General features: G+C 36.2%; 1 protein-coding gene across 1 annotated transcript in view; it reads left to right on the top strand.

The window, feature by feature from the left end:
- The window catches only part of Mgat4c (MGAT4 family member C), a 259,134-nt gene that overhangs the window by 214,689 nt on the left and 18,568 nt on the right, over positions 1-25,877 (top strand). The window contains exon 3 of the mRNA XM_047550822.1: positions 24,871-24,942. The gene's annotated coding sequence lies outside the window, so the exon portion shown is untranslated. The remainder of the gene's footprint in view (positions 1-24,870; positions 24,943-25,877) is intronic.

Raw genomic sequence — 25,877 nt, 5'->3', positions numbered from 1 at the left:
AATATAGAAATATTTTCAGCATGCTTTGTTCCTATTCAAATTTCTTCTTTGGTACTACTGCAGTCAGTTTACCTGGCTTATTACCATATGGAATGTATGTCAATATTACTGAAATAATACAGTATTGCCCATTTGTAGCATAACAGATAGTATGCATAAATGCTAATAACATCCCTTTGAGCAAAAACAATCATTTTGTATGTTCTCTTCAGATTAATGGTAGAAACAATTGCTGAAGTTATTCATAATTATTGCTTTAATCAAATTTTATCCTGATTTGGAAACACTTAATTTTTGTCTGTTGGATAAATTCTTTGTATTAACTAAGGATACATAAGAAATCAGAGATTTGGAAAGACCTGCCCTGAAATTCTCATTATCAGCTACCATACCTATACAGCATACTTGCTGTATGTAGTACACGCAAGGACACCACGGAAGCTGTCTGAACTTCAGTTTCCTCATTTGTGATGCAACAAGAATGATCATGAATACTCCAGTGATTTGGATGTAGTTGCCTCCCAAGGGTTTGTGTGTTGGAAATTTAGTCTCCAGTGTGGTTTGCAGAGGTGTTGGAACCTTTAAGAAGTGGAACCTTGTGGGAGGTCTTTAGGTTATTGGAAGCGTCCTGTCAGAAGGGATTAATGTTGGTCTTGGGGAGTTAGTGCTCTTGAGAGAGAGCTGTTATTAAAGAGTGTGATCCTGGCCCCTGAAAAAGTCTCTTACTTCCCATCTTGCCACATGTTCATTCTCAAATACACTCCTGCACACACTCTTGTGCTTGTGATGTTATCCACCAAGAGGGTCCCTACCAGAGGTCAGACTGATATGGCTGCTTGATCTCAAACTTTCTACCTCCAAAACAGAGCTAAATAAACCTTTTTTCTTTATAAAGCATGCCAGCTTAGATATTTTGTTAGAGTAACAGAAAATGGAGAATTACAAATATATTCCTATGTACCTCATGAGTTTTGTGCAGGGCTTATTAACAAAGAAGATTTTTATAGCCCATTGAAACATGTAGATATTATCATCAGCAGTATTTTTTCTTTATCACTACCACTTAAAACAGCATTCACTCTTACAATGCTTCTTAGCATGAATTAAAGTCTGACATTTTGCTAACATATTTCAATATATGTAGTATGGGTTCCACTCCAGTGAGGTCATTTTTTTAGCTCAGTAATCAGATCCAGAAATTTATAAAGAATTGATATTCTAAAAGGAAAATTGGTAAATAAGGTATAACATTTCTTTTTTTAGTTAGCTTCAATATTGAAAAATGTTGTTGTTTCTTTCCAATTTTCATCTCATATTTTACTATATCATAGTCAGTGACAAGGAAACTTCCATCATGCCAATGCTATACATTATCTATGTTGAAACTTCAAGTAAATCGGAAAATAAATCTTGCTTGGCATTGCAGTGAACCCTGTGGAAGAGTCTTGCTTCCATAATTTTTCACTTCACTACCATTTACAGGTAGAAATGGACAGGAAAATTTGGGACTGTAAAAAAAAAAAAAAAAGAAAGAAAATGGAAAAACAATTCCATTTGTTCCTATCAATATCTGAGACCTTTGTACAAAATATAATGATTATCATGTTTTGTAAAACCTTTCTGAAGCTTTCCCTATGTCAGCAACATTCTTTCTATTCATCAGAAAGTATTGAATACTGCCCTTAGGGCATGTTCAGCCTTCCACAAAGCAAAGTGAAAAACAAAGCGGGCATGCATTAAAAAAAAGCAAGCCAAGCAAGTAGGATATAGGCAGTGGCACATGTCAGACAGATAAATGTTGACTGCAACACTTCTTTCATGTTTTCTGTGATGTAGGGTTGAGTCTCATACAATTCCATGTAATTTGGGGAATAAAATTTACTTTTCATTGTGTTAATTTTAACAAAAATAACATAAATTTTAGTTTAATTCCTTAGGGTGGATTAGTGTAGACACATTGATTTAGATGGGTAGAAATTTGGTTTTCTTTTTATTCAACATCCTTATGTGGCCATATTATCGTTTTCTTTAGAGACATGTGATTTTTTTACCCTGAAAAGCTGGAGGGATAGAATTGGGCTCATTAACATTTGGTAGTTAATATTTGGTAGTTTGCTGCATATGGTCCAGAAACATTGACCATTTGTGGGAGGTGGATACTGGAGAATGAACTCAGGGACACTCAACCACTGAGCCACATCCCCTGCCCTATTTTTGTATATTTTACTTAGAGACACGGTCTCACTGAGTTGCGTAACACCTTGGTTTTGCTGAGGCTGGCTTTGAACTCCCATCCTCCTGCCTCAGCCTCCTGAGCTGCTGGGATTACAGGCATGTGCCGCTGTGCCCGGCCAAGACTTTTTGATTACATGCACACATGTATACAACCTAAGCAAAGAGCTCTATGAGTAATAATTCATTTGCCACTTCATATTAGCATCAATTCTTTAATAAATGAGCATTTTTATTGAGTTGATGAAAACTAGCACACAAATTTTCACACAGTTTTCCCACAGAAAACATGTAATGAAGTTTGTACAACTAATACATTTATCTACATCCATGAACAATGAATGATTTGAGCAAAATAACAGATATTCATAATGTTCCAATGACAGAAAGAATATTTCAATATACATATTTGTGGGTATATATATTTTAGTGAAAATAAGTAGATGGCTTAGTGGATTCAAAGAATATCTGCCCCTAAATAGTGTACCTACTAAAATTGTACTGTTTCTGAATTCTCATATTGCTGGGTGTACCTATAATTCCAATGGTTTGGGGAGCTAAGACAGCAAAAGTGAGGGCCTTAGCAACTCAGTGAGACCCTGCTGCTAAATAAAATAGAAAAAATAGGGCTGGGGATGTGACTTAGTGATCAAGTGCCCCTGAGATTCCCCTAGCATAAACCAATGATCCAGTTCTACTACTGGTCTTATAAATATAAAAAGTATCAATATTATTGTGTGTGTGTATGTTTGCATGCATTTCTTAAATATTCTAAAGTATTTTGATTTACAGTAGTAAAAATATATTTTAATTGACAAGTGTCATTATCATGATTTGTATCTTAATAAATTACAAACAAATTTTCAAAAAGACTTGGATTTTGTTAGTGGAAAATGTTAAATTTGATTTTTTTGTTTACATTTTTTTAATTAAAGAGCTCAAAGATGACATAGCAGGTCTGGGTTATGATGGGGAACCTCTTAAGGAAGTTTTAAGAATGCTGGAAATAAATACAAATCTTTATGGGCTTGTATTTTATCTGAAACTCTAAGTCCAACATTTCTGTGATATAAAACAGCAAACACACATACACACACAAATATGCACAGATACTCAAGTCAGGGTGTTGAGTCTGCTTTTATTTTAAATATTCCACTAGTTATTCAAGTTATATGGTTAAAAAAAAAGTTTTGTAAAAGTATTCTACACTTAAGAAGCTCAAATATCAAAAACATAAAAAATAAAAATAAAAATATGAATAGATGGCAATATTAAGTCGAGTATTAACAAAACAAAGAAAAGTATAGTAAAGTGGTAAGAGAGTTAATGAAAAAAACTTGAGATTGAGAGAGATTTTTAGCAAGAAGGTAACATTTTGGTGACTTGAAAATTCATTTTTAAAATACGAGCATTGGTAACAGAGGAGAACAAATCCATGGAGATTACAATGTGAGGCAAATGCATGGAAGGTAGCAGACCTAACTAGGAAAGGAATTGCGTAGGAAAACATGAGCACATACAAAGCAATGGGAGGTAGGCCTTTAAGAAATAAACCATTAACACCAAAACCTTCCTTCTTGACATTATGCATTTCTAAATAATTTAATCCCTAAATTTCTCTAACAGATCCCCAAATTTCTTTAACTAGCACACAGATTGTGTTTCATGTCCATGTTACTTGTTTTACCTCTAATGCAGGACTGATGCTACTTAATGTTGAATTCCAAAGACAGTTGCAACAGAGCTTTTACGGAGACTTGCTTTACCCCAGAGATACCTTCACGCTCAGGGATAATGATGTTGGTGACAGGGAGTGGCAAAGGTGCCTTGGAACTGTACAGTCTTTATACATATTTGTTTCCTGGTGGGTTTGTCTTCCACCAGGACTTCTGCCTAACAAGTCTGGCAAATTACTTTTTCCTGCTACTTAATCTGATTATTGAAAATCTTCTGGTCCTGAAATTGCTCAGTGGTAGGTGATTTCAACCCTGTGATGAAACTTGATACAATTCCATGTAATTTGGGGAATAAAATTTACCTGTCTTATATGATAGAGAGTTCCAGAAAACCCTTATGAATGTTTCTGACAAAGGATTGTCCTGCTTGACTGGATATCCTATATTTAGTAGATGTGTGGATGGCAGTTCATCAAAGATTTTGGACCCCATTCTGGAAATGGTAATTATTTTAAAACTCTTCCTTCCCTTCCCTTCCCTTCCCTTCCCTTTTGCCTATCCTTCCCTTTTGCCTATCCTTCCCTTCCCTTCCTTTCTTCCTTTCTTTCTTCACCAGCCCATCCTCCAAGCACGTTTAATTCCTTGAGTGTTTTATCTGAACTGTCTGGAATATTATCAATCATTCCACTAGGTTCAATGTGAAGCTACAGTAGTTCAAGGGCTGCATGTATAAGGAAGGGATAGAGCCCACTGCTGTGGAATTTGTGCTTGCTACCACTTACAATCTGGTGCTTCAAAAACACAGAGAGTCAATCTTGCAAAGTTTCAAGGAGATGAAATTAGTTTGACTAAAGTCTTTGACTGTGATGGCATGGTTTGTATTTACAAAAGATGTAAATTATGCATAAGAAAAGCCCTAAGAGTAAGCATTTTATATCATTGAAAAGAAGGAAGGCCATTGAAGTTGGCAGCTAGGATACACTGAGTCACCATTTGAAACTCTGTGGATGAAGCGGTGAAATCTTCATATTTCTTCCTCCACGTATTGTAGCAATTGCTAAAGCTTGTGTCTCAACAATCCAAGTCTCATGGTGTCTCATGGCAATTCTGCAGTGTGCTTCTTCAATCTACATGACTTTGGCAAAATTACTTGAACTTTATAATTTCAGTATTCTCAAACAAAAGATGCCAGGCCTCCACCTTCCATACGAACAAGACGAGATGCGAGATCACAGTACATTCCCTGCTGATCCTCCAGCTCCTCAGAGTCCAGTTGACTTACTGCATGCCACAGCCACAGACAGCAGCTGGAAGAGAAGTGGTAAAGAAACAGAGTGCTCTCTGAGGCTACAGCCTTCACCACAGTGGGCCTCAGTTGCTGCCTCGGTTGTCCTTCTCCTCCTCTTCTTAATTTTCTGGAGAAATTTAATTATTAATATAGTTGTTTTGTTATGAAATATAAAACTAGTTTAACCATTACAAAACAGCACAAGCTTTGGTTATTCTTCCGCAGGGGAAGCAGAAAAGTAAGACCCAGGATGAGCCTTATACCATATACCATATACTACTATAGTTTCCATTAAAAAAATAAAATGATTCAAACCTTCTGCTCCCTTCCCTGCTCAACTGCTCCTCAACTCTTTTCAGAGTCACTTTCTCATGAAATGCAGAGTTCAAATAAAATACAGCTAATTCAAGATCTTGAAAAAAAAATATATATATGTATGCTATTGAAGAGATATTAGGTTCCCCATCTGTTCTGTTTTGCAAAGAACAGAACCAAAAGGGATCTACCGGGTGAGGCTTCAGTACAGTTTGCACAGCACAAATTTTGGGGTCCTGGTGGTAGGAAAGGACCCAGTCGAAAGGCCCCCATGCTGGTACTCTGCAGGGCCGAGCTTCCCGCTCACGGGTAGTGCCGCCATCTTGGTTTGTCCTTGTGAAGTGAGCCCAATGACTGGCGACCTGCTTGGTTTAAGCCCGGAGACATAGCAGAGACTGATTGTTACGTTTTTCACATTAACACAGCCAAGCAGGCATCTGCTGACAACCTCCAGGCGGGAGCACCCGTCCTAAACTCTCCTTAGCAGCCTATCTTTCCACTTCCCTTTTGGGGTGGAGCTTCCAAAACAAGCTTCCCTTTTCTGGCTTAGGGGCCCGATACCTAAGAAATAAAATGATAGAGTGAATAGGTGGAAAATATCATGAGTGTATATTGCTATAACCAAAGTTAAAGGAAGCATCAACCTGACCTCTGATTATGGGAGTAAGAGCTAGATGGAAGACGTTTTGGCAGGTGAGAGATGGAGGAGACAGGCGGCGTGGCTTCTGTGAGCAGGAGCTGTCACGTATGGGGGGAATGATTTGACAGGCGATCAGAAAAGCGAGTCTACCAAAAAGGAGACTCTGGAAGAAGCAGGCTGGAAGGGAAATCACCCTACGGTTTTAGGTACATCGTGTTTGAGTGTTGAGCAGGAAAACTAGGAAGGGACAATAGTCACTATTAAAATAGGGAATAACATGCAGGAAGGTTCCTCACTGAAGGTCAAATTTAGAATTTTTTTTTTTTTCAAAAAGTTGTTTCAGGGTTAGGTCCTGTATTGCCAACAGGTTGTAAAGTTGCAAACCAAGAGAAGGTTGGATGGAAGGAACCATGGGAAAGAACAATATAGGAATAGGAGGAAACAATTTACTAAGAAGGTCTTATGTCTTCTTAGATGGTAGTTTGTCAACTCAGCAGACAGAATTCGGTTAAGACCAGTATTAAATATGGGGAAAAAAACAATATTACTGTCTTACTGATTTATTATTTCATTGCTAGTGCATAGAGTTCAACTTATATATGTATAATCATGAGTATATAATGATATAGGAATATATACCACACTATAGTTTTAATTGTATGTGAATACATGAATATTTAGTATCTGTTTACCTGTTTACAACTTGGAGACCCAAGTTTTATTTTAAAACTTTAGGTTTAAAGGATGGCAGACTTTTATCTGTCATTTTCCATGTAACATTTTTCCCCTGGTAATAAGTATTATTAACGGATTGTATGGACATGCTTTCTTCTCATACTGTGATCCTCAATGACTAATTTTTACAGTGTAGATTTGAAATATCATTAGTAACTACTCTGTAACTCTAAGTGCTATCCAGGGTTAGCTCATTTTAGAAACTCTCCACTCCTTCCCTTCCCATTTCCACTCTACTATTATAAGTCTCCAACATCTCATAGAATGTGCTTCTCTCTTCCTTTGTTGGAACATTTTTAGTTATACTAGTTTATGGTCATATAGGAAATATCTTTAAACTCTGTATATATCATGTATACTTTGTTGACCAAAACAAAAATATTTTGAAATAGAGATAACATTGAATTTTTAGATTCTTTCTTCTTGGTAATTTTTAGTTACCTAAATTATCAGATTCTGGGAAAAGGTTACTAATATACTCACTATGTTTGTGCTCATGCTCTTGATTTGTGCATTTGTCTGCTGTTATATTGGGCAATTTTTGACCTCTAGACCTGTGTTGGACTATGAGAATAAAAGGCTGCTATCATTAGTTTTTACTTCCTCCTCTTTCTATGATTTCTGATTTAGAAATTTGCTTGTTGTGTTGTTTGGTTATATTTTATTTAGAATTGTGGTGTTTAGCATTATAAAGTGCTAACTGTGTAGCTTTATGCTTTTATGACCTATATTTACCTACATTTTAAATTAAGAATGCAAATGATTATCTCACTTTTACTTGCTTAATGCACTTTGTTCATCTCTTGATTTCTAGTTTTTATGACTCATTTTGCTTTAGGTATGTTTCATTTATACAGTTTAGAGTTAGGCTTTATGTGTCTATTTGTGTACACAAATTTTTTTTGTTTGAAGAGTGAGCTACATCCATTTTTATTTATTGATGTTACTGAAGTGTTTTGTCTCAGTTCTGTTATCAATGGTATGCTTTGTTTAATATATTTATGTTGGTAGTTGTTATGGTTTGAATAAGAGGTGTTCTCCAAAAGCTTTTGTAGGAAACAATGCTGGAATGATTAGAGATGAGATGATCAGATTATGACTGTAATCTAATCTAATTCATATATTAATCCACTTGCTGGATTAATAATTTGAACGAATTAATGAGTGGTAAGTATAGGGTGGTAGGACATGGCAGGAGAAAGCAGATCATCAGGGACATGCCCGTGGGGTTGTATTTTTCCTGGCTCCTTCTCTCTCTCTCTGCTTCATTGCTATCATGAACCAAGCAGCTCTCCTCTGACCCTGCCTTTCTGCCTTGATGTTCTGTCTCCCCTGGGACCCAGAGCTATGGAGTTGGCTAACCATGGACTGAACCTTTGAAACTGAGCCAAAGTGAACTTTTCCTCCTCCAAGTTATTCTTGTCAGGTCTTCTGGTCACAGCAGCAAAATTCTGACTAGCAGAGTAGTTTGCAAATATTTTTGTTTGACTTATTTTAGTATTTAGGAAATTTTGTGTTTTTGCTTCAGTAGCTATCTTTTAGTAATACTTTTAATTATACTATGAGTCTCATTTTCTTACTTCTGTTTATGATATTTGCTTTATCTAAATAGTAGTCTTTGACTCACACCTATAGTCTACATGGTATAGATTATATGAACTTATTCTCCTTCCCCATTTCAATATTGCTCATTCTCGATTGTTTATACTTTTCTATTTTCAGAACATAAAACATTTACACTCTGTTCTTACACTATTTTCCATACTTCTGTTTAAAAATTACATCTAAAACTAAAACTCTCAAGGGTGGTCTTTTGCTAAACTCTCTTTAGTATCTTTGATCACAAATGGTTAAGTTCAAGACATACCTGATTTTTTTTTTTTTCTTTTTTGTAAGGTGCTGGGATTGAACCCAGGACCTTGGGCATGTGAGCAAACACCCTGCCAACTGAGCTATATTCCCAGCCCTCTTACATACCTCATTCTTTAGCCTTAAAGAACTTGTTAAATAACATGCCTCTAGGCTAAAGATGTAGTTATCTTTTTTGTGGCTGTGATCGGTAGACCTGGCTCATGGTTTCAGGGTTCAGTTCATGGCTGGCTGACCACAGCTTTGGACTTGAGATGAGGCAGAACATTCTGGTGGAATAGTGTGGCGGTGTGATGGCAAAACTAGACCTGATCATAAAATGAAATTGTAAGAGCTTTATGATGAAAAAGCAGGGCCTGGGGAAATGGTTAATTCCCCTCTCCTTCTTTCTTCCTTTCTTCAGGAAGCCTAATTAACCATGGTCCCCTACCTTTTGGATTGTAAATAACTGTCTCTAGGAGTCTGACTACTCCCTCTTGAAATGTAAGCACCCCTGTGCCAGGCTTTGTGTTTTCTCAAGGCTAGGAAGTTAATAGATGCCTGTGAAAAGAGAAGTTTATTCTCATCTGTTTCTGTAAACATGCTTTATGTTAGACACACACACACACACACACCACACACACACACACAGCCTTCAGTCACGTAATTATAATCTAGGTTTATTTTTTTTAAGAGAAAAAGAAACAATGATAGGAGAGGTCTAAGATGACACAAAACAATCTATAAATATTGTGAGAAACTGTGGATAAGGGCTCAGAATTTGGAGTTTGTTCTCCTCTGGGCCCACCCACATAAAATAAAGTTTGGAGTTCTCCTCCTCTCTGAGTGCTGCTTGCTGCTTCTAGATCAGTCAGCTTCCCACAATAGAGGAAAGGACCTCAGAACAGGGATATGAGGAAGCAGAGAGAAAGAGAGCTCCATTCACCAGAGACAAAATATAAACCCTATAAGCACACCCCCAGTGACCTACTTTAAGCCACAGCCACCCCTAGTACAGTCACCATCTAGATAATCTATATCAGAAGGTTAATCCACTGATTAATTCAAGGCTTTCAGAACCTAATCATTTCACCTCTGAATATCCTTGCAGTGTCTCATGTAGGAGTTTTGGGGACACCATATATCCAAACCACACCATTATACAACTCATTTATTTACGTTTTCAATTTATTTATTATGGAGAAAAAAAGCAGGTGGAATTCATATCTTAAAATAATATGAAAAGCAAGACAATAATGAAGCAATATTTTTTAAGAAAATAAAGTTTTGGCAAGAAACATGCTACTGACCATGATCGAGAAACAAGTACCAGATTCGCCTCTCTCCTTCAACAATAAAAAAACTAGACTAAACATATGAAGCACTAGTTTTTAGAAATTGGAAAACACACAAATCAGGGAATCCTTTTTGATAAAAGAGAAACAAATGTGGTGATTGCTACAGCTTCTTACCTACAGTGTCTTTGCTGTGACTGAAGGAAAGGGAACTCATAGAAATGTGCCTGAGTTGAGGAAAAGCAGTTGAAATTTTGGTATTTGGTGGTGGCTGGAATTCGTAGACAGATGCCAGAGAGAAGAAAGCTAAATGGAGAAAACAACTGCAGAGAGAAACACACAGAACAAGTCCCAAGTTACTATATCTAATTAGCATAATATCATCAATGTAATGACCAATGTGATATTTTGCAAGTGAAAAGATGATCAAGATCACTGAGCAGTAATTTATGACATAGTGCTAAGAATTGTTATAGGTAGGACAGGGCAAATGTATTGCTTATTTTGCTGGCTCATGGCAGACTGCTTCTGGTGGGCCTCGTGGGTAGATATGGAGAATAAGGCATTTGCCAGATCAGTAATTTCATATCAGGTACCAAGGATTATGCTAATTTTCTCAAGCACTGAAACCAGCTGGAATTGGGATCACCATTTGATTATGTTTTTTGATAATTCACTGTTGTTCTCCTGGATCCATCTGGTTGTGCTTTTGGGGTTTTTGTCTTTGTTTTTATAGGCAAGATAGGAGTGTTAAATGGAATTTTGGTGGGACTCACTACCCTTGTATTTTTCAAGCCCTTGGTGGTTGCACTGATCTATGAAGTCTCTCTGGGAAAGTGATATTCCTTTTGAGATATTCTTTTCCTGAACAGAGGCAGTTCTAGTGCCTCCATTTGTCATTTCTCACTATATTACCCTTATTCCACAGATTAGGGGACCAACATGGTAATCTTTCCAGATGTTTATATCTCATCTGTACATTCAAGAACTGGGTGAATAATCCCAGTGTGGATTCCAGGACTCACTTGATACACTGTGATTCAGACTTGACCTAAAACTGCTTCTGGTGGGTCTCAGGATAGGTATGGAGAATAAGACATTTTCCAGATCAATAACTTCACATCAGGTACCAAGGTGTATGTTAATTTTCTCAAGCTTTTTGCCATCATGACAGAAAGACCTGACAAGAACAATTTTGGAGGAGGAAAAGTTTATTTGAAGCTCATTGTTTCAGAGGTCTCCATCCATAGTCCAATCTTATGGTAAAAGGATGTGTCTAAGGAAAGCGCCTCACAATATGGGCGCCAGGAAGCAGGGAGAGAGATCTGCTCATCAGGTGCAAAATATAAACACCAAAGGCATGCCCTCAGTGACTGACCTTCTCCAGCCATACCCTTCCTGCCCATAGTTATCACTCAATTAATTCATTCAAATTGATGATGGACTGATTAGGTCAAGGCTTTCAAACCAATCATTTCACCTCCAAACTTTTTTGCATTGTCTCACACATGAACTTTGGAGTATATCTCAGATCTATACCATCAGAAACTCCATTGATCACCTACCTTACATAGAGAACCAACTCTGACTGGGTGGGCCCAGGTGATGGCTTCAGTCTCCTAGAATCAATGCCCATTCAAGTCCGTATTTAGTAGTCCCTGAAAGGTCTGATTATTTATTTTGTCCCAGTGCAAAGTTACCTAGTAAAAGATCATAAGTCCCCTTGGGGAAGGCTGCGGAAGAGATGAACAGTATACATATTTGATACAGTACTGGGGTTGTTCCTGAGAGGGACTCATCCTCCCCTCCATTTAAAGAATTCTGGGTTTTATAAACTGGCTCAATTCTAGAAATTGAAAGACCATGAGCTTCTGCTTTTATGATTACAAAGAATTGGAAACTTGCTCACTTTTCTTGGAAACTTTTCACTTATACAGACCAAGTAAAATTTTTATAGACTTTCTATTTCACTTCTAGAAATGCCATAATTAACTAGTCAATACCACAGGTCTAGATGTATCAGATTACTATAATTGTTGCCTTATTTCTGTTGTCCATTATGATAATTATGTATACCTTACCTTTGGTAATTGAATGCCACTACTTGGCTCCTGCCACTTTCAGATTCAATTATCCCCATTGCACCTAAAACTTACAATTTAGTGACTAATTCCCACTATAACTTCTGGACTACAAAGAAGAACAAAAATGAAATTCTTTAAGGATGCTGCCTGTCCCCTTCATAAATCTGTCTTTCAGAGTACTGGTGAAAGGTATACCTTATGGATCCTTTCAATGTGGATGAGTTTTATGTAACACATTCACTTTAACATTTCAACCTCTCTAAACGTCTGAGTACTTTATTAAACCAAGAGAGATTAGTCATCTCTAGCACATTTGAGCCATATTTTGATCCATGTTTTAGTCAACCAAACTATTAGCCCCCTTTCTAACTCACTGTGCTGCAACATTAAATGTAGAATCTGTTTAGGTGGCCCATATAAGTCTGGTCTGATCCAACTTTATGTTCCTTCCACTATTTTCCCACATTCTTGATATCTATACCCATACATGTGTCCCTGGATTTTTGCTTGTGTAAAATAGAAAACTCAAGTATTTGTTTTGGAGTGTAGCGCACTTCGTCCTGGGTCACACTCTATACCAAATCTTTAAAGGCCTTCTGGGACCTGAGTTTAGTTATAGGTCTGAAAGTAACTGTGGGTGCTGAGGGTGGAATGAGAATAGCAAATTTCTCTGCCTGACAACTGCCTCTTGGGAAGCCACTATGTTTCTTTAGCCAACACACCGTTAATCCCCTTGGGGAGAGGCGGAAAAGTCAATACCACTGAGGGAAAGAGAATAGCTGCAACTAGGGATGGAAAGGCCACTTCTTCTGCTAGCAAAAAAAAAAAAAAAAAAAAAAAAAAAGAAAGAAAAAAATGTATATATATATGTGTGTGTGTGTGTGTGTGTGTGTGTGTGTGAGAGTGTATTATATATATACATATATATCAAAAAATTTAGGAGTTCAGCATCATTGTGATATTCCCAAACACCTGCATTTTTCCTGACTTACTGAATCACATTCTCTCTCAATTCATGCTCTCATTTGAATAGTACACATCCTTCAAGGAAGAGAGTTCAATTCCATTGTAGTTCAGCCAATCCTATGATGAGGACTTATGTTTGCTTTTCAACCCTGTGGCTCTAGTAGAAAATATTTTCCCTTAGGACACATTCAGAGGATGTGAGCTACTTATGCCAAGCAGGATCTGGGAATTTGAATCCTTGAGCTTACCCTTTTCTTTCATCCTTTTGTCCAGTGATATTAACAGCAACCAACATTATTATAATCTCAATTCCCCGTAAGTATTCCAAAGTGTCATAAACATTGTCACTAACGTGCTTGCCTCTTGCAAGTGTTTGTTTAGGAGTATCCAATGGAGGCATTTTTCATATCTCTATAAACAATTTAGAAATGAACTGTCAGTTTTCTTTGTTCTTTGAAGTAGAGTACTTAGCACATATAAGGCTAACCAGATTAAATAACCAATTTCAAAACGTCAAAACCAATTAAGAAAATTTATCCTTAAAATTTTGTCTCTCTAGAATGAATGATTTCTGGTATGAAACTATATATCAGGGTTCTCCAGAGGCAGAACCAATAAGAGAAAGGTAGAAGATCTAGATTCATATATGGATATAGATATAGGTGACATATAGAGAGGAATATGAGAGGGAATTTATTAGGGAAATTGGTGCATGTGTTTATGGAGGCTGAGAAGTACCACAGTTTGCCTCTGGAAGACCCAGGGAATCCATATTTTAGAATAGTACAAATCAGAAAGTCTCAGAACCTGAGAAGACACTGGGGCAAATCCGAGAGTCCAAAAGTCAAAAAGCCTAGAGTCTGATATCAAGGGGTAGGAGAAGAAGGGTGATTTTGCTACAAAAGAGAGGATAAACTCACTTTTCCTCTGCTTTTCTGTTCTCTCTAGGCCATGAACTCACTGGGTGGTATTTACACTGAGAGTGAAGTTTCCTCATTCAGCATATCAACTCACAAGTGAACCTCTTCCAGAAATACCCTCACAGATGCACCAAAATAATTCTTTATCGATTATCTAAGAATTCAGCAATATACTAAAATTGACAATCATCACAGAGACAATATTTGTCAATCCCTTATCTTGTTTATGAAAAGAGGAAATATTTTCCTTTGAACAACCTAAGTCTATTCTTGTTGGGTTGCCTTCTGTTCATTAAGGACCAACTGAACCATCTTTGGAGACTTGTTAGTAGAGGATTTTGCTGGAGAGTCTCTGAAGTCATAAATTTCTCAAGGGGAATTTCAATAAAAATGAAAAAGCAGATATTAATAGTAGGAAACCCATATTTTTACTCAACAGGAAGCCAACTGAATGGTTTCTAGACTAGATAACTCAAAGAATATTTGAATACTAGATAACAGACGGCAGTGGCAACCTTACAACATTCCTGGTTTGTCATTTGAATGCCTTAACTGAAGGCATGAGGGTGTTTTGCTGAACTTGAGTGGCCCACACAGTTGCAGTCACAAACATGGTCTATACCTAATACGTAATCTATTATGTTTTATATTATGCAGATTCAGTTGGCAGGATTTTGAGACAGCACTATGTTAGGTCTCAGTGACTTCAAGTCAGGAGTATTGGAGAAAATTCCAATTGTCATTTTGAAAAACCACCGCCGGATTCTTCTACAGGTGAAAGAATTCGTTTAAGGAGGGTACACCGTAGTTTTTCAGATGAATTTCATAATTGATTGCCCTATTTCTGCAAGGTACATCATTGGGATTTTAATTGGAATTGCATTGAATCTGTATAGCACTTTAAGTAGTGTGGCCATTTTGACAATATTAATTCTGCCTATCCAGGAACATGGGAGATCTTTCCATCTTCTAAGGTGTTCTTTAATTTCTTTCTTTAGTGTTCTGTAGTTCTCATTGTAGAGGTCTTTCACCTCTTTTGTGAGATTGATTCCCAAGTATTTTATTTTTTTTCGATGTTATTGTGAATGGAGTAGTTTTCCTAATTTCTCTTTCTGAAGATTCATCACTTATGTATAAAAATGCATTGGATTTATGAGCATTGATCTTGTAACCTGCTACTTTACTGAATTCACTTATGAGTTCTAAAAGTTTTCTGGTGGAATTTCCAGGTTCCTCTAAATATATAATCATGTCGTCAGTGAACAGGGATAGTTTGAGTTCTTCTTTTCCAATTCGTATCCGTTTAATTTCTTTGGTTTGTCTAATTGCTCTGGCTAGAGTCTCAAGGATGATGTTGAATAGAAGTGGTGAAAGAGGGCATCCCTGCCTTGTTCCAGTTTTTAGGGGGAACGCTTACAGTTTTTCACCATTTAGAATGATATTGGCCATGGGCTTAACGTAGATGGCCTTTATAATGTTAAGGAATGTTCCCACTACCCCAATTTTTTCTAGTGTTTTGAGCATGAAGGGGTGCTGTATTTTATCAAATGCTTTTTCTGCATCTATTGAAATAATCATGTGATTCTTAACTTTAAGTCTGTTGATATGGTGAATGACATTTATTGATTTCCGAATGTTGAACCAACCTTGCATCCCTGGGATAAAACCCACTTGATCGTGGTGCACTATCTTTTTAATATATATTTGTATGCGATTTGCTAAAATTTTGTTGAGAATTTTTGCGTCGATGTTCATTAAGGATATTGGTCTGAAATTTTCTTTCCTCGATGTGTCTCTGTCTGATTTAGGTATCAGGGTGATATTGGCTTCATAGAACGAGTTTGGCAGGGTTCCCTCCTCTTCTATTTCATGGAATACTTTGAAGAGTATTGGAATGAGCTCTTCTTTAAAGGTTTTTTAGAACTCAGCTGAGAACCCATCTGGTCCCGGACTTTTCTTTGTTGGTAGGCTTTTGATGACCTCTTCTATTTCATTGCTTGAAATTGATTTATTTAAGTTGTGTATGTCCTCCTCGTTCAGTTTAGGTAATTCATATGTCTCTAGAAATTTGTTGATGTCTTCGAGGTTTTCTGTTTTGTTGGAATACAGATTTTCAAAATAGCTTCTAATTATGTTTTGTATTTCACTCGTGTCTGTTGTGATGTTTCCTTGTTCATTCCGAATTTTAGTAATTTGAGTTTTCTCCCTCTTTCTCTTTGTTAGTGTGGCTAAGGTTTTATCAATTTTATTTATTTTTTCAAAGAACCAACTATTTATTTTATTAATTTTTCCAATTGTTTCTTTTGTTTCGATTTCGTTGATTTCGGCTCTGATTTTAACTATTTCCTGTCTTCTACTACTTTTGGTATTGGTCTGCTCTTCTTTTTCTAGGGCTTTGAGCTGCAGTGTTGTTTATTTGTTGATTTCTACTTCTTTTTTTGAATGCACCCCATGAAATAAATCTTCCTCTAAGTACTGCTTTCATAGTGTCCCAGAGATTTTGATATGATGTGTCTTTTTTTCTCATTTACTTCTAAGAACTTTTTTATTTCCCTCCTGATGTCTTCTGTTATCCATTCATCATATAATAGTGTATTATTTAATCTCCAGGTATTGGAGAAGTTTCTGTTTTTTATTCTATCATTTATTTCTAATTTCAATCCATTATGATCTGATAGAGTACAAGGTAGTATCTCTATCTTCTTGTATTTGCTAACAGTAGCTTTGTGGCATAAAATATGGTCTATTTTAGAGAAGGATCCATGTGCTGCTGAGAAGAAAGTGTATTCGTTCTTTGTTGGATGGTATATTCTATATATGTCTGTTAAGTCTAAATTGTTGATTATGTTATTGAGATCTATGGTTTCTTTATTCAATTTTTGTTTGGACGATCTATCCAATGGTGAGAGAGGTGTGTTAAAATTGCCTAGTATTATTGTGTTGTGGTCTATTTGATTTCTGGAATTGAGAAGGATTTGTTTGACGTACGTGGATGAGCCAATGTTCGGGGCATAGATATTTATGATTGTTATGTCTTGCTGATTTATGCTTCCCTTAAGCAGCATGTAATGTCCTTCTTTATCCCTTCTGACTAGTTTTGGCTTGAAGTCTACATTATCTGAAATGAGGATGGATACTCCTGCTTTTTTGCTGTGTCCATGTGCATGGTATGTTTTTCCCCATCCTTTCACCTTTAGTCTATTGGTGTCTCTTTCTATGAGATGAGTCTCTTGCAGGCAGCATATTGTTGGATTTTTCTTTTTAATCCAATCTGCCAGTCTATGTCTTTTGATTGATGAGTTCAGTCTATTAACATTCAGGGTTATTATTGTGATATGATTTGTATTCCCAGTCATTTGACTCATATTTTTTTTTGACATGATTTGGTTTCTCCTTTATTTGGCTATTCCTTTAGGCTAGCGCCTCCTGTTGCTGATTTGCATCGTTGTTTTTCATCTCTTCCTCATGGAATATTTTGCTGAGAATGTTCTGTATTGCTGGCTTTCTTTTTGTAAATTCCTTTAGCTTTTTTTTATCATGGAAGGATCTTATTTCATCGTCAAATTTGAAGGTAAGTTTTGCTGGGTATAAGATTCTTGGTTGGCATCCATTTTCTTTCAGGGCTTGGTAATGTTGTTCCAGGCCCTTCTAGCTTTTAGGGTCTGGATTGAAAAATCTGCTGATATACTTATTGGTTTCCCTCTGAATGTAATTTGATTCTTTTCTCTCGCGGCCTTTAAAATTCTGTCTTTGTTTTGTATGTTAGGTATTTTCATAATAATGTGCCTTGGTGTGGGTCTGTTGTAATTTTGTATGTTTGGAGTTCTATAAGCCTCTTGTACTTGGTTTTCCATTTCATTCCTCAGATTTGGGAAATTTTCTGATATTATTTCATTGAATAAATTGTTCATTCCTTTGGTTTGTTTCTCTAAGCCTTCCTCAATCCCAATAATTCTTAAAGTTAGCCTTTTCATGATATCCCATAATTCTTGTAGATTCTGTTCATGATTTCTTACCATCTTTTCTGTTTGGCCAACTTTGTTTTCAAGATTAAATAATTTGTCTTCAATGTCTGAGGTTCTGTCTTCCAGGTGTTCTATCCTATTGGTTATGCTTTCTGTGGAGTATTTAACTTGGTTTATTGTTTCCTTCATTTCAAGGATTTCAGTTTGTTTTCTTTTCAGTATCTCTAACTCTTTATTGAAATGATCTCTTGGTTCCCATATTTGGTCTTTTAACTGTTGATTGGTGCAATCATTTAATGCCTGCATTTGCTCTTTCATCTCCTCCTTTAATGCCTGCATTTGCTCTTTCATCTCCTCATTTGCCTCTGTGATTGTTTTAATTATGTACATTCTGAACTCCCTTTCTGACATTTCTTCTGCTGTGCTGTCATTGGGTTTTATTGATGTAGTATCTAGGTTTGTTTGGGACATTTTCTTCCCTTGTTTTCTCATATTGGTCAGCTGTCAGTGGGACCCTGAGATATTGCAGATTTCCTCTATTGGCTTATAGTGTCCTGGTAGATTTCCAGTGTATCACCTCCCAGCCTTCAATAGCCAGAAGTCTTGGAGGAACTTGATAATGCAGTGCTTCCGAAGAAAGCTGCCCCTAGCCCCCAACTAGTTCCAGGGCTTGGAGCTGGCTCTGTGCGGAAAGGCTTTCACTGGGGGCCTGCACTGTGCAGCTGGCCGTGTGGGGGGACCACACCACCGGAGTGTGGAAGGCTACCTGGGAAAGACTCTAGCTGCCCTGCCCTGCTCTGATAAGCCACCCCTATCTGTGCCTGCCACCCAGTCCAAGTTTCGCCCAGTGGGGGAGACTCACCCTGTGACTCTATTTTTGTCCAAGTCTCCCAATGCCTCCCCTTATTGAGTCCTGGGTTCTGGTGCAACTGGAGATGCAGTCACCCTCTAGGCCACCATCTTGGATCGTCCCGTGGAAAGAGCCTGTGACTGGAGTGGGCAGAGCTGCCTGGAGAAGTCTCTGGCTGCCCTGCCCTGATCCCAGAGGCTGCTTGCGGATCGAAGCTCTCCATTGGTCAACCTCTTTTCAATAGAAGTTAACCATAGCGAGTCTCTCTCTCTGTTTCTCTCTCTCTCTCTCTCTCTTTTTTTTTTTTTTTAACAAAGTAAGTCTGGTCTCTTTAGATTTGGCCTGATAACACAAGTGAAGCAAGGGGGGTAAATGACCATATAGGTCCTTTCAAGTTTGCTTTGTTGGAACTTCTCATAGGGAATCTTAGATTCAAATTTTGAAAACCTTTTGAGAGAAAACAATTGACTCTTGATTTGGGAAGTCTGGTTTATCTCACTCAGCATGATGATCTCCATTTCCATACATTTACCAGCAAATGCCATAATTTCTTCCTTCTTTATGGCTAAGTAAAACTCCATTGTTCATATATACTACATTTTCTTAAACTATTCATCTATTTATGGGTATCTGGGCTGATTCAATTTTTTGGCTATTGTGAATCATGCTGCTATTAACATTGAGGTGGTTATATAACTAAAGTATGCTGAATTTTTAAAAAATAAATACCAAGGAAAGGGATAGCTGGGTCATGTATTGGTTCCCTTCCTAGTTTTTTGAAAAATCTCCATACTGCTTTCCAGAAGTAGTTGTGCTAATCTGCAGTCCCACTGTTAATGGTTTGGATGTGAGATGCCCCCTAAAAGTTAACGTTTGAGACAATGCCAGAGGGCTCAGACGGGAATTCATTGGGTTGTGAGAGCCTTAACCCAATCAGCGAATGATTCCTCTGATGGGGTTAATTGAGTAGTAATTGAAGGCAGTAGATTGTGACTGGAGGAGGTGAGTAATTGGGTGCATAACTTTGGGGTATGTATTTGTATTTGGCAAATGGAGATCTCTTTCTCTGTGCTTCCTGATCATTTTGTGAGTCACTTCCCTCTGCCACACTCTTCTGCCATGATGTTCAGCCTCACCTGGAGCCCTGAGGAATGGATCCAGCTGTATATTAACTGAGACCTCTGAAATTGTGAGCCCTCAAATAAACTTTCTTCCTCTATAGTTGTTCTGGTCAGGTCCTTTAGTAACACGGTGAAAAAGCTGACTAAAACACCCACCAACAAAGTATGAATGAATCTTTTTCCCACATCCTCACATCCTCACCAGCATTTATTATTGTTTGTCATGTTAATAATTGCCATCTGAATGAAGGGAGTCGACATTTTAGTGTAGTTTTGATTTGCATTTCCTTGATTGCTAGAGATGATGAATATTTTTCATGTATTTGTTAAACATTTGTGTTTTTTCTTTGAAAAAGTGTGAATATTTTCTCTCATATGTGGAAGCTAGAGTAAAGTCAGAGAAATAAAAGGAGGGGAGGATCTGATATTATAAGATATAGGAATGATCAGTAGTAGAAAAAGACTGAGAGGGAGGGAGGATGGATGAGAAAGGGGAGAAAATGTGTAATATTTTTTTAAAATTATGCTATGTGCATGTATAAATATACAACAGGAATTTCACCTTTATGTATGAGCAGAAAGATCCAATTAAAAATAAACGCGTGAGTGAAAGAAACATCAGTAAAGGAAGGAGAATGAGGGGTGGTCAGAAGGAAGGGAAAATGAGGAGAACAAACTGAAATCAAATTCCATGCATATATGATTTTGTCTGGATGACCCCCAACTACTATGTATAACTATAATTCTCTAATTAAAATAAACACATACGTTTTGAACCTAGGAGGGGAAAAAAAAGCATACCATCAGACTTAATTTGCAGTACCTCTCTTCTTTATTTTTCAATTATGTATTTTTTTTTAATTTTTTACAGACTGCATTTTGATTCATTGTACACAAATGGGATACATCATTTCCTTTCTATGGTTGTACACGATGTATATTCATACCATTTGTGTAATCATACATATACATAGGGTAATGATGTCTGTGTCATTCCACGATTTTTCATACCCCACCTCATTCCTTCTACATAATCTAAAGTTCCTGCATTCTTCTCTCACTCCCCATCCCCCACACCCCCATTATATATCATTATCCACTTCTTAGGTTTCCCAAAATATCCCAGTGTCCCAAGCTTGCTCAGCAGGGAATTTCCTTACTCATTTATAAGACTGGGAAAACTCTATGCCTCTTATTGATTTTCCAAGAGAAAGTTGAAAAACACTGGTCCCATAAAGTCAACTTTCATTCTTTATATCAAGTTCTATGCAAATCATTCTCAAATATGGCATTGTAAAAAAAACCTTAAGATTTCCAATTTTATCATGTTATAAGGAGAAAAGATTTCTATTGAACTTATACAAATAACTATATTGATGTGAAATTAAGAATACTCAATATTTTCCGTTTTAGAGGGATAAGTCAATGAGAAGAGATGTTTCATTTATATTCACAAAAGTATAATCTACTCTATTGTTATAAGTACAAATGACAAGAGAACAAGGAAAGGAGTTCCTTAAATTCAGAAAGTAAAATGCTCAAGAACCAGTAAAGTTTCAAACAAAACCAAGATCACTCTAAATCCGTTCATTCAGTCTCAAGTAAGTAATTCTTTTTCCACTTATTTAGCAATTTTATGAACCAATAGGCTTCTCCACTTTGTTCTGGAAATCCTTACTCAGTTCAGGGATATAGTCTCAAAGTTAATAGCAATGCCATCACGAAGCATTCTGGCCTGTAGCAGATTGAAAATATTTTTTGAGAAGAACAGAGTAAAACAATAACTATTTATGAATGACAAAGTCTTAAAATTATCATTATATAATGACACAATAAGGGAATTTAGCTATCAAATTTGTCACTTTTTCACACAATACTAAGTAATAACTGAAATTATGACTAGTGACATTATAACAGGATATTTTATAGACATGCAGGATATAGACACATTACTTACAATTTCATGTAATTTCTAAATTACATAATAATATTTATCTATACAAATGTAACTTAGGAAAGTTTAAAGTGTTTCTTTTTATTTGGCAGTGTTTCTTCATTCAATGCAAAACAAAAATTTTTTTAAATTCCTCTTTATAATGTGAAAGAAAAAATTCTTTGATTTTTCCCTAACCCTTTGGGAAGGTTTATGATCAGTTTGAGAATAAGATTTTATTAAGGACTTGATTTAAGGCAATGTTGTCAAAACTGTAAAATATTTTAGTGCTTCTAGAAGTGAAAAATTTCAGTTCTCTTAAATAATCAAGTATATGATAAAGGCTAATGTAAAAAAGGAAATTATTCTGAGAAGACTCAAAATTCTATTGTCCTAGGAAGATTACTTAAAAGGTAAAGAAAGACCTTTTACAAATTCTTCTTAAGAGTAAGATTGCCTTGCCTATAGCACACACTTGTAATCTCAGCAACTGAGACAGGAAGGTCACAAGTTCAAGTCCAGCCACAACCATTTAGCAAGACCCAAAACCACTTGGTGAGACACAGTCTCAAAATACAAAGTGAAAAGAAAGAGGATGGGGATGTAGGTCAGTGATAAAGCATCCCTGGGTTCAATCCCAGGTACCAGAAAAGAAAAGAAAAAAAAGCAGGACTATAATCCAAGAAAATATATTCATTTGCAGAGAAAAACAGTCACCACAACAAATTCTAGTTTTGCATTAATACAGTATTGTGCCCCTTAAAAAAGAACGGAAATGAAAAATGACATTATAAGTAAATTCAATTTTACCAACTTGACCACAAATAAAATTATTTTTCTGAAAACTTCTTATAACTTCTTATATCCATTTATTTGCCCTACTCATTTCCTCTTTCTCATTCTGAAACAACCATTTTATTTTAGAACAAAGCTATCTTTTTTCTCTTAAGAAAAATACATTCTATATACTTGTATACTTTTATTTACATATATCCTAGTTTTCTTGCACACTGTACAAAAAAGGATTTTTATTCTTTCTTCTACTAATTTTCATTACTTGTATTGAGTATAATTTTTAGGCATTAGTAATTTTTATTTTAACAGAAAACCAGGGAGTAGTTGATTGTGAATTGTCTTTTTTCTGCTAGCATACTATAGCACACTGGCAAATTTTATGAATATGTGATCTCATTATTTCTTATTGAGTCATGCCTTTTTATACTATAACTTTTTCATGTGGCAAACATAATATGTGTATTAACAGACTCAAATACCTTTAGTGTTTCTGTAAAAAGAGACCAAAAATATATAAACTTAAAACTTTTAAATGAATGCTTAGTAATTTATCTTGCTTAACAGTAGACATTCTATGAATATCTATTACTAAATTACTAATATAACTTTAAAAATGCAAACTACCAAAAAGATTTTGGAATCTGTTTTTTAGCAGACATCAAACATCAAACAAAGCTCTCCATTATCTCAAGTTATTTCATGGTTAATTGTTTTTAAAGTACATGCATGTTAGCCTAACATTCTAAAAGCAAAAGCTGAAAAGGTAAACACTTTGTTTTGGTTTTATTGCTGTCCTTGATATACTAAATTATTTTTATATAAAGAATTGACATCAAACAATTCTTTTTTTACTACATCTTCACTTGTACATTGTTTCTAAGGTCGATTTTGTAATTTTTATAATCATAAACATCTAATAGACATAAGATTATCTTATTCAACCAGTAAACTCAAGTAGAAGAAATACTCATACTGATAACTTAAAAAACATGGCTACTTTTATGAAATCAACAACATTAAACTAGTCTTAATTACCAAAGATATAGTCAACTCATTGAACTTAAAAAGCATTTGAATTAGTTTCTATGTGTTTAGGAGTTCTTGGAATATTTAGGTTAAAAAGCCCTCATCTATTTTAAGCCAACTGGAAGAGTAATCCTTTAAAACATTTTATACAGTAACTTGGTAATACCATTCAGAGATTAAAAAAAATATTGCATGTGTGTAATATACATCCACATACAGACTATTGCAAACAGAGATTTTCTAACTTTCATTACAAAATTTTATCATAAGTCAAACCACTATAATAAACTCTTTTCATTGCTCCCATATTATTGTCCAATTTGTTTTTCTAAAAGGTGTGAGAAATTAAGATTACTTCCTTAATATGAGGACAAAAACTTTGTACCAATATTTAGGAAGACTTTCTTTGCCCAGATAGGTTATGCCCAGATAGGGAGGATATGACTACATCTGAATTAAATATGTATTCAATTTTCAATTATCTTTATTTTGTCTTTTCAACCTCATACAATTGCTTTTGGGGGTCATTAGTCTCTCAGAAGCACAATGGGAATAGAAATCCTAAAGTTCAAGTGACTGAGACCTGAAATAAGATGGAAAAAACTCTGGCAGGACAGAGGAATAGAAGAAGAAGAGGTTTGAAGGGACAAGTATCAAATGATTCAGGGAACTGAAGGAAGATTTAAGGAGTTAAAATGAAAAGGAAGAATTAGAAGAGGCAATAAGAAGGAGACCTTAAAGGATTCAGTTGGTACAGATCTTCAGTTCCCCAAGGACAACTGAAGTTCCACTTTATCCTCAGAAAAATCATTTAGAGAAGAAACTAGAGTACAGAGTTGGTGGAGTATGTAGTCAGCAGGGGTTTGAGAACGGGATTTTAGTTGACTAAGAAGTTACCACAGGAGAAAAAGGATCAAATAGAGAGAACAGAGGACCCATAGAGAGACCAGCAATTTGCTAGCCTGAGAAATGAGGAAGCAACTTGCCACTTCAAAGAAAGAACCAGGAAGACAGACTTCTAACCTAGCAGAGACTTTTCAAACTAATGGACTCCAATCCAACTTCTTACAACAGAGAACCCCAGGACTGTAACAACCTGGTTTGTCTGTGACTCTAACCTGGCTCATATAGAATACTCAGAATCTTAAGAATCAAAACCTGTTCTTATTGTGTCTTAACAGACTGTCATCCGAAGAATTGGCTCAGATGTTGAAACTACCAATGGATCCACCATCAATCAGCCAGAAGTAAAGGTAAATGAGCTAAAGTTTTGTACTTGGGGTCCTGTGGGAAAAGTTCAGGGATCCAATGACAGATTCTATCCAAGTCAGGACACCAAAATTGTTAAAGAAAAAAAATATTCATGATAGTTGCCCTGAATTTCAATATAGTAGGGCAGACTTTATCTAAGGGCTTTGGGATTTTGCAGTCCAGGAGAATACCTCTGAACATTAGTCTTGGTACTTCCATTTGTCCATTTAGCCTTTTCAAACTTCAGTTCCCTTATAAAATTTGATATTAATTCGTTCAAGTCCCTTACTCCTCCATTTCTCTGTCCTGTCAGAACCTTTTCTTTCTACTCTAGCTTCTCTGTCACTTGTACTTTACAACTTCCATTGTGACTTCTGAGAGTCCGAACTTAACAAGGGAAAGTTGGATTTATCACTAAGGATGAGGATGTGAATCAGTGGATGGAAGATGACTAAAAGGGTAATTGATAAGGGTACCTAACTGATCCTTGCTGAAGGATAGGCTTGTATGATCAGACATTACCTGGGGACTGATGGTGGATGATGAACTTAATTAGATATTAGTATCATCAGATATGCAAGCTTGGGTGGGGACATTTTGGATAAACTGACAAGATAAGATTCTTGCTAAAATTAGACCCACTCCTGATGGACATGACAAACGATGGGAGCTAGTAGGGCTAGAGATGCCTAAGACAACCTTTGTTAACACAAGGAGACAGAGCAGCACTCTATAAAGATAATAAAAATGCATCAGTATTAAAATATCTTAGATTAACAGCTGAATGAGTGATATTTCTAAGGAAAAAGAATAAAAGATTTTCATATACAATATCATTCAGCAGGAGAACTTCATTTCACTGGTCTGTGATGAGAACCTAACTGTCCCATTTTGCTAAAAGATATGGAACAGTATTCATTCATCTTCTATGCACCAA

Source organism: Sciurus carolinensis, chromosome 4 (genome assembly GCF_902686445.1).
Source record: "Sciurus carolinensis chromosome 4, mSciCar1.2, whole genome shotgun sequence".
Lineage (NCBI taxonomy): Eukaryota > Metazoa > Chordata > Mammalia > Rodentia > Sciuridae > Sciurus > Sciurus carolinensis.
This window is presented reverse-complemented; position numbering and strand designations above follow the sequence as displayed.